Here is an 11,148-nt window from a genome sequence, read left to right on the forward strand (position 1 = left end):
AATTAAAGACACAAATATACGTCCCGGATTTAACTCTTTTAACTATTAATTAAGATATTTTCTCTATTGGTAGAAGAAATATTATAATTATGAAGTATATATCCTGCTCTCTAATCAAATATACCTCCCGTCGGGACTGCCAAGCAAGAAGAAGATGTCACCATTACAACCAAGAACAGCATCAATAAAAGCTTCATTTTAGCAGTGTTTTGTGCATACGGCCTAATCAAGCTGAGTACTCTTTATATAGAGGGATACGTACGCAGTGTGCATATGGGTGAATGTTGGTATAAAAGTAAAGTAATAGGAAAAATAGTGGAAGGTAAAAATTAATGAAATAATGGGATGTCCACCAGAAATAAGACAAGACTGGGGGAAAAAATAGTTTGCTTGAGGGGTAATATGTTTCTAAATTCTAATGATGGTGGATACAAATTGTGTGTCGGCTTTAGCAGCCTTAACTGGGAAGTTCCACTTTCTAAGTATGTAATGGATATCCGGTCAGTGGGAGTAAGTGCTTGAATATATCAGTTGGTTTCAAATAGACCTACAATTGTTCTGATAAGATATGAAAGTAAGCAAGAATTAAATATTGAAGTTTGTAAAAGAAACCAAGGAGCAAATCAGAAAAAAATAAGTATAATGGATATCCTGTCAGTGGGAGTAGGTGCTTGAGCTGTTGAGGGTTTAATCTAATAGAATTAAGATTGTTCTTACACAACTAGAAAAAAAAAAAAAAAATGAAAGAGATTGTTCTAACACCTATGAAATTGAAGACTCTAAAAGAAACTTAGAAAGAGAGAACTAACGATTAAGAAAGGAAAAGATTAGTCGTTCCAAAGGAGCAAACATAGAATAACTTTGAAAAGTTGAAATTTAATTGATACATTAAAATTAAATTGGAAAATGACATAGGCTAGATGCCTTTATATAGGCTAGTTTTTGAGTGTTTTCCAAGCAAAATAGTTGGAGAAAAATAAAATATAAAAATACAAAAATATTCTTGAACTTGAAGACAAAGTAAAATTCTTGTAGACAAAGAAATAACCTTTAAATATCATGCCTAATTCTTTCGAGTAATGATATAAGGAAGACTACAGTCTCCATAGAGTCTTCCCAAATATGACGTGGATTTTAAAATCACCATTGAATTTGATATGATCATTATTGAATTTTGATCTATTAGTAGTTTTTAACAGCCACGTCATATAGTCTTCCTTATATCATTACTTGATTCTTTCTTTTCTTGTTCAGATATCTGTTGTCATGATATTCCAATGTCATTATTTCAGTATTTGACAACTCTGCTACAGATTATCCTACATTAGTCACTCAGGGTTAGAAATAATTCGTCTTCAACACTACAAAACATTTGATTTTTAGTGGTGACACGTTGATGCTAATGACATTGACATTATTAAAGTGTTGTTAAAATGATTAAATTTACCTCTTTCTATCAGTTTAAGCTTATGAGAACAGTGGTGATTTAACATGGTATTAGACTTAAAAGTCCTGAGTTCAAACCTTGACTGTCAATTAACCCTATTTAAATTAAATATTCTATGTATTGGGCATCACCTATTAAAAGAGAGTTTGAGTCCACACATTACGAGGACTGTTTAAGTGTTGATTAAATGATTAAATTCACATCTTCCTATCAGTTTAAGCTTTTGGGACAAGTTATATTTTAACAAACGCAAATGCTTCGACCCTAATGCTCATCAGCATCGACCTTCTAGTAGATACTAATAATGAGCAGTCATCGATAGCAAATGTCGAGGCTAATAATATTTAAAGTTTATGCCACTACAAAAAAAGGGATTTTTATTGACCAACCATTAGTGACGTTTTAAGGCCCAAAAAGTCACTAATGGGGTGGTGATGTGTCACCAGTGACATGGGTGACACCTCAAAAAACCGGGTGTCACTAAAGGGAAATAATGACGTGTGGATTGACTACATGTCACCAAATGGTGAGAATGGAATTCCACACGTCACTAAAATTTGGTGACGTGCCAACGATGACACGTCACCAATTGGTTGCATGTCAAAATTGGCATGCCACCCAAAAAAGACGTGTCATTTTTGGCACGTCACCAAAAATGGTGACGTGTCATTTTTCACACGTCTTTAACAAAAGGTGACATGCCAATTTCGACACGTGATGTGCCAAATTGGCACGTCACCAAAAATGTGACGTGTGTAATTCCACATGTCACCTTTTTGGGGACATGCCACTAATTTGTGTATTTTCTAAAAAAATTTTTTTGCCTCCCCATATTTCTTTTTTTTTTGAATTTCTCGGGTCGTTTTACCCAAATTGAAGGAGTTGCACCACCTGTTAAATGAGTTACACACCTATATTGACTATATATCCATCTATCCATCAAATACAACTAGTTGAACACAATTCTAGACCAAAAGCCTATGCTAATGGGCTAAGATCTACTTAGGTATATTAAGCACTCTTTTTATTTTTTTATTTTTTTTAATTAATTTATTTTTTTTATATTTTCTCAATGTGGGACACAACACTCACAAGTGCACTCACAACAATCTCCCCCTCACTTGTGAGTCTCTTCACATTGACCCAACTCCCCCTCGCTTGTGAGTCTGTTTACGTTTTCAAGAGTGTCTACAAATGATAAAATCAATAATCAACAAACATTATAGCATCTTATCATGAATTAGCAAACTTGATAACATCCAAACTAAAGAATCACAACTTCAATGCAATATTAGTGACTACGAACATATAATGCCCTAAATCATAATGTTCTTACGGCACTTATTATTTACTCAAAAAATTTCTAAGTTATTTTTTGTTGAGTTATTATCACAGCGTGTCGATGGATTCAGAACTCGAAACGAGATGTCGTCACTGATAATAAGCCATCAAAGTCGATGCTCACGACTTAATTAAAAATGAAAAATAACTAAAGCTTAAGTCGACTATAAAGTCGATGTTGATAATAGGCAATCAAAACTTAAACTCATTTTCATTATATTTTTCATTATATACAGGGATAGATCGATGAATTTATATTGAATGAGGCCAAAGTATGAATGAGAAATATATAAAACAAGAAACCAAAAAATAGATGAAAAATATATTAAGATTTACGATTAAATCAACATATAAAAAATAAAATTAGTATTTATTGAGTGTTAAGAAAATATAAGCAAAATAAAAGACAGAAAATAATTGTTTTTCTTAAAAATTAGTATTTTTTGCAGTATATTTAATACAAATTCCAAACCTTGGGTACGCAATAGCCTACCCCGGTCTTCATATACATCCATCTCTGATTATAGGTTAAAAAAAGGCAAGTTAAAAAAATCTATCGCATCTCTTTCAATAAAAAGACATACTAAAGGTTATACTTCAGTACATTACTAACCACGTTAAATTAAATTAAAACATATAAATTGAAGGAAAATGAAATGTATAAAGGGAAAAAAAAGAAGCAAGAAATATAGTGATATACATATATATTGCTAGTGTGATACTTATTATATTTCAATACAAATAAAAGAGAAATGATTGGTGTCAATATTGAGTAATGGTAAGGATCATCTTTTTATCATCCTTTTATCTTCCTAAAGTTGATGTGACTTTCAAAATCACCATTAGATTAAATTCAAGTATGATTGATCTAAAATTTGATGGTGATTTTAAAAGGTACATCAGCTTTAGGAAGATAAAAAGAGGATAAAAAGATGGTCCCTACCATTACTCATCAATATTTTTCTCATATTTTCTCCATCTCATTTTACAAATTAACCATTAGATTTATAAATTTATGTGGACCCTACAAAACTAATGGTTGATCTATTGAATTTGTACGAGAATATAGGAGAAATATGTGCAAATTATTGACATCAATCATTTCTGCTAATAAAATTCATGTAATTCTGAATATTCCAAAAAATATATAGAGCAAAGTGAACAAAATTATTTTTTTATGAATATAAAATAAAACAAATCATTCAACATTTAACGCAATCAAATAAATCATCTCATATCTGGTTCAATGTTTAATTATCTTTTTAACATTTCAAAAGAGTTTATGTTTTTTTTTTTTCATAACAATCAAATAAATTTTGGCCTTCTTTCCCTTCAATAGCAGAAAAAACACTTCCAAAAAATGCCTGAAAATTGGAGTATATCACACAAAAAAAATAAAATAAAATAAAAAAATGTCAAAACATTCAAATGAAGAACAACTCAACAAAAAAAATTTCACAAACAAAACAGAAACAGATTAAGATCTCCACCCAAACGTAGATCGGAAACATGTTAAAATCTTTGTTCTTATAGGAGTAGTTTAAAATGAAAGAAGTATAAATTTTTTTTTTTTAAAAAAAAAAAATCATACGAGGAAAATCTAGATTTTGATTATAAAAGCATTAATAGGAAATTTGGATAAATCTCCAATATTATTTGTGTGATACTTATCATATTTTAATAGAAATTAAATTCATATAATTCTGAACATTCCAAAAGATATAGGGATCAAAGTGAACAAAATCATTTTTTTTAATGAACACAAAATAAAACAAATTCTTTCATTAAACCTTTAGCCCAATCAAATAAATCTTTCGGAAAGAGTTATGTTCAAAGCTTAGTTATTTCTTTATTGTTTCAAAAGAGCATAGAACAACTCAACCATAAAACATTCAAATGAAGAACAACTCAACCAAGAATTTTTAGAAACAAAGCAGAAACAGTTTTAGATCTCCACACAAACATAGATGTGAGTATGGCACAAAGAAACTTTCTAGAGAAACAAACATAAAGATAATCAAATAAATTCATGCTTTATTTTCACTAACAAAAGAGAAACATATTTATATCTCCACCGAAACGTAGATTCAAATATGAGGTATGGTACAAAGAAACTTTCTCGAGAAACAAACATAAAGATAATCAAATAAATTTATGATTCTTTTTTCTTTCAAAATCAGAAAAAACACTTCCAAAAAATATTTGAAAGTTCAAGTAAATCATAAAAATGAAAAACAAAACTCATATAACATTTAAATGAATTTAAATAAAAAACCATTATTTTCGATTAAATAGAAACCCTAAACTGAAGCAACCTCAAAATTCAAACACCACGAAACCACACAAAAATAAAAGAAAAGCAAAGTGATTCAAAAAATAAAACAAAACAAAAACTATTTACTTGAATGTTGTTGGTAGTGACTATTACTGGAGGAGCACCATAAGTTTTACAATTGTTTTACCTCCAAGAGGAGACTCATTTTCTTCAAAGGATTTGCAAAGAGTGCTATAGAGTAAACCCTAATGTTTTGATCATTCTTAAACGTAAAGAGAGAGTGTGATGCTCCAAAATATTGAAAAATAAAAATAACTTTTCATTTCAACTTATAAAACACCAATTTTACCTTTAAATAAGTGCCAATTCCCCTAATCAAACTCCAATTAGAGAAATAGACTTAGAAAAACAATCACAACTCTTTGGCTGAACGTTTGGCAGGGAGACTATTGAACGTTCGATCATGATCTTATTGCGAACGTTTGATGGGGGACCATCTGAATGTTCGTTGACCAAACTAAAACCATTGGGTATTGTTCAAACGTTCGACCTACAACCCTAGAACCATTGTGTAATAATAATCTAAATGTTTGCACCTTAGTACCGAATGTTCCCTGACAGTCTGAAAAGCGATGGTAACCCATTCTCCACCTTTCATAGACTAGCACACCTCCCACTCCTATAAATTCCCATCCTCTTCGCCCCTAAACCTACCCCTACACCAAAAACACTAGCCCTAGAGTGGGAAGAGATTTTTGAGAGAGAATGAAAAGGTTTTGGGGTGGTTTTCCATCTTCACAGTAAACTATTGTCCATTCACCTAGCTTTCATGTTATTCTTGTTGTTTTCATGCTCCTTGCATGTTTTAAAGATGTCATGATGAGTTTGTGTATCACTTCCCTTAGAAGAGAAAATGGTTTTTAAATGTTAAATTTTTTTTTTTCTTGTTTTACCTACCTTTCGTAATATCATAGTTTGCTATGCTTGCATGCACTTATTTAGAGCCTAAGATGTAGTTAATAACGTAGTGATTTGAGGACAGGATCCTAACATGCATTTTGGCCTCTAACTAAACGTTCTGGCTGAAAGTTCACCTCCAAGCTCAAATGTTCGCTCCACTAACAAAACGTTCGACCAGTGTCCAGAATGTGTAGACTTAGGGTTTTGTGATATTTTAGCTAGTTGTTCTCGATTAGGACCTTATGTGTCGCAAGTAAGTTCTCTAATTCTGCATATAACAATGAATCATGTTTCGTTATAGCAAGAATCCATAATGTCGAAGGACTCAAGCGAGGGTACGAGGTAAGTAATTAGATACAAGTGCTTTCCTTAAAAATATGCGATATGTAAGCCGAGTGAGCACATGTATGTTATGAGCATGTTTACTTTTTACACAACTTGGTAACTGTCTTAATAATTGATTAATGAGATACATTGTATGACATGGTACACCGGTACGTGTAGTATAATGGCCATGGGCTAACTATATATACTTAATTCTAGGGTCAAATGTGAGTGTGTATGTTAGGGCCTTGAATTCAATGACTATTTCGTGACCGGCGCAGCCATGTTTGATTGGGGGGTTACTATAAGACGTACATTATTAGTAGTGTGGGCTACTCAAGGTCGAACTCGATCGGCCTGCTAGTTATGGACAGTAGCGTACAGTGGCTGGGGCACCGGTATTATATTACAAGTCGTACAGGATAGTGCCAATCCTGCTAAGAATGAGTAATATATCGAGTAGACTATAAATGATAGTTATGACCTATGAAAACATTAGTTTTTCTACACTAAATTTATATGCGATTGCCGCTAGGATTACACCTACTTCTTACTAAAATAAAACTATACTATAATGGTGTAATAATAGAGACAACACCTCATTCAATTTATTACTCAAAATGCACGTTTATTTCCATTCTTAAATATTGGCTTATTTCATGCTTAACTGTGAGATTTACTTACTAAGTCCTTAGATTTACGCAGTTACTGTGGCTTGTAGGTTACCTATTTTAAGGAAACCTCTTTTTGAGAAGAGGTCAGTGGCACATTTGCCACATATGTTATTAAAGAAAAGCCAGAGGTCCAGTTGGCATAAACCAAGTCTGATTAGAATATCTGCATTTCGATTAATAGCTCCCTATCTATGCCCGATGATAATGTATGCATATTTTATGATTTCTAGATATCTCAGATTTGTCGATTTTAGCTTCCTTTACATTTACTTTGATTATGTTAGATGGTCGATTCCTCAATTACCCACCAGTTAGCTGAATTGGGGAAATTGCCAGTAACCCTACCAAACTTGTCAATACCTGTTGTTCACAATTACCTACCTAAATTAATAGGCAAATAACTGGATGTTTTACCCACAAGTGCACGAGGTCAACATAGTAGTATAGTGTGCAAATACAGGGTCATTCCCACGAGGATTGCTGAATTTTGTCTAAAATCAATTCCCAAGTAAAGTAAAACAAGAGATTGGATTTAAATTGATAATGATAAAAAGGTAGGGCTTGGATATCCACCACTAATTATATTTAGCTAATATATCAATATGCCAATGTTTTGATCAAGTTATGTCTATCTAATGTTTGTCAACCTAAGGGCATGGGTGTATACTCCTTAAGCTATAGATTTCTCTAAGCAACGAGTTAGGCATGGGTGTATGCTCTAACTCTTTTCTTTCTTAAAGGATTTAGTATGGTGTATACTAAGTTGTTCTCTAGGAAAGCATATATTCTGTGAAAATCGACAAACACATGAGGCCTAGGGCATGGGTGTATACTCCCGGTTCCCCATGTTGATTAACCCAAGAACCCGGTGTGGATTACTTTTGTTACTTATGTTAAACCCAGGACTCGGTCATCCAAATTGATTTAACTAACTAGTCCATACCACATGCACATGTTGATCAGGCACACACATATGAGGAATTCATGAAACTAGGTATTAATCAAGTTAGATATCATAACAAGATCATCACAAAGGCGCCGATATTGAATATTAACAAAACATAACTAGGGCTTCAATCTAGCCCTACTAATTAAATTAGTTATACATAAAGTTGATGTTAAACATGTTCATAAAATAAAAGAAAAGAAAGGAAAAGAATAAACTCGAAACTTGAACTTGAAGAACTCCAATTCTTCTCTTTACAAAGCATACCTATTTTAGAGGCTTAAGGGTCTATTTATCAGCTTTAGAAGTCCTTGACAAACTAGTAAACCTAGGAATTTCGTAGGTTTTCAAAACCTATTACAATTGGGAGTTGGAAAACCCTAATATGGAAATACTAGCATTCTGGCCGCCACTTGATATGTCCTCTGCGCACGGGTGCGATCGATCGCAACCCGTGTGCACTTGATCACACATGGCTGCTTCACGCTTTGTCTTCTCTGGTATTGCGCTCGATCGTAGGGAAACTGTGATCGATTGCAGTGTCAAGGGCTCCCACTTTTCCCATTTTCTCTCTTTGAGCCCAAATCTTCCAGATTTACTTCATTTTCTTCCAAAAGCTTACGAAAGTATGGAAAACACAAAAAGGAATTAAAATGACCTAATTAACTAAAACCAAAGGATTAAAACATGTAAGTTAAGGGCTAAAATTATGAATATTTTGGCACTTAACACACCCCCAAACTTACATATTGATAGTCCCTTAGCAATACAAAAATAACAAACAAAAAAAAAAAAAATTGAAAAACAAAGAACAAAAAGATAAATCTATCTTTCGTGGGATGTACGATTGCATTTAGCATATGCAACAAGCCTTTTAAACCTCTAGGAATTTCCTAGAGGATGAGTGAAGTCTCATGAGGGTTTTCCATAAATGTTACCCACAAACATCATACACAGTTCATGTTATCCCAAAATTAAAGTATCACTTCAAGATTATGATTTTTATTCATAAGCAAACTTAAAAAGATGAACTCCATCTTTACAATGAATTGGAACCTCAAAGTGTAATTACTTACAAAGTACATACTAAATCATCACAAGTTTGAAATTTGTGTATAGTGAATTAGCACAAAATTATGAGGCTTCCAAATCTTTCCAACATGTAATGTCTCCATCTCTCAAAATTCATTGAAATCCTTATTAGAATGAATGACCATGGTATATTTCTTTTTCTCCTTTTTTTTTTTCTTTTTTTTTTTTTGGTCAGGTTGTGCAATGCTTGATTCCTTTAAGCTTTCTAATTGACCCTTGTAGCGAGTGTTAAGTCAATGACTCCCAAACCAGATGGTTTTAGGGCATTAGGTGTAGAGACACCCCTAAAGACCTACTAACTCGAGTCAAAAAGGCTACAAAACCAAACTAACCATGACATTGATCAAATCAACATTTTTCACCTTTTGACGTGAACACTCAATGCTTTGAGGCAAGAGGTCCAGTTACTCAGTGAAAAGCCATCAATGATCATTTATTTCACTTTTTTTTTTTTTATAATATATATACCACAGTGTCATCTAATAAGTCATCCAATTTCATCCAAGATGCAGAAACATACATATCAGACCTCATGTCATACCTCACAGATTATGTGTTAATGTGCTTGTGTGATCAGATCAAACATGTAATTTTTCAACTGTCCTCAACAAGTAACCAAACTAACAGATTCACTCATCAGATCATGTGTTCAAAATTTTAAAGTCACTGATGAAGTTAAGTCACAATTCTTTTAGATTAACTTAAAATTTTAGTGCAAACATGAACCATTTTTTTAAAAAAAAAATATATAAACAAACAAACACACAAACAAATAACTTGAAATTGGGACAAAGTGTGTGAACAATCATGTGTGCCCATATCTCCAAACTTAAACGACACATTGTCCCCAATGTATCTAAATAAAGGAAAGAGTGTACCCGGAAGATGGTCGACATGATCTTGGAAAGCATGGTTCATAGCACACCCCCAAACTTGAAGTGAAACACACTTGTCCCTTGTTCAGTCTTCTGTAATCGATGCATACCCTCCACCTAGTGGTTACTCTTGTGGGTATCAGCTCATCATCTTCATTCTTCACCACTGTGATCCCACTATTTTTTGGCACTACTTGGACTGGACTAACCCATTTGCTGTCTGAGATGGGATAGATGATGCCCACATCTAGCAGTTTTAAGACCTCTGCCTTAACTACCTCCTTCATGTGAGGATTGAGTCTTCTCTGTGCATCCTTAGTTGGCTTTGCTTCGTCTTCAAGAAAGATCTGTTGCATGCACTTAGCTGGACTTATTCCTTTGACGTTAGCAATGGTCCACCCCAAAGCAGTTTTATGTTCTCTAAGAATTCTCAACAGCTTTTCTTCTTCCCCACAACTCAGATTTGCAGCAATTATGATTGGTAGTGTCTTGTTTTCTCCTAAGTATGCATATTTTAGGTGTTCTGGCAATTGCTTCAATTCCAGCTTCGATGCTTGGACAATAGAAGGAACAAGAGAGGTATTAGTAGGCTCAAGAATCTCAAAGGGAGGTGTATACTTTCTTGAGTATTTTGGAGAGGCCTCAAGGTGGTGCACTGTTTCAATGATGTCATGAGTAACATCTTCATGTTCTGTCTCAATGTTCTTTCTTGTGAGACTATGGGTGAGGGTGGCCTCCAATGGATCTTTCTGTGGGTCCTGTAAAACTGGCTCACTAACACTTTGGATCATACAAGCATCAAAACATTCTAAATCATCATGAGGTAACTTCATTGCATCAAATATTTTAAATTTTATTGTCTCACCATTCTCCTTCATACTTACTATACCCTTTTTCACACCTATTGTAGTATCAGCAGTTCTCATAAAGGGTCTACATAAGATGATAGACAAGGGTGATGGCATAGGGGATTCTTCCATATCTAACACAATGAAGTCAGCAGGTAAAATAAATGTACCTACCTTTACCAACACATCCTCAAGTATACCTCTTGGTCTTTTGATGCTTCTGTCTGCCAATTGCAAGGTGACTGAGGTTGGTTGAAGCTCCCCCAAACCCAGCTTTTCATATACCATGTAAGGCAGCTAATTGACCCCTGCTCCCAGATCTAGCAATGCATGCTCGAAAAGGTGGTCTCCTATCCTGCAAGGAAT

Source organism: Corylus avellana, chromosome ca11, assembly GCF_901000735.1.
Source record: "Corylus avellana chromosome ca11, CavTom2PMs-1.0".
In the NCBI taxonomy this organism is placed as follows: Eukaryota; Viridiplantae; Streptophyta; class Magnoliopsida; order Fagales; family Betulaceae; genus Corylus; species Corylus avellana.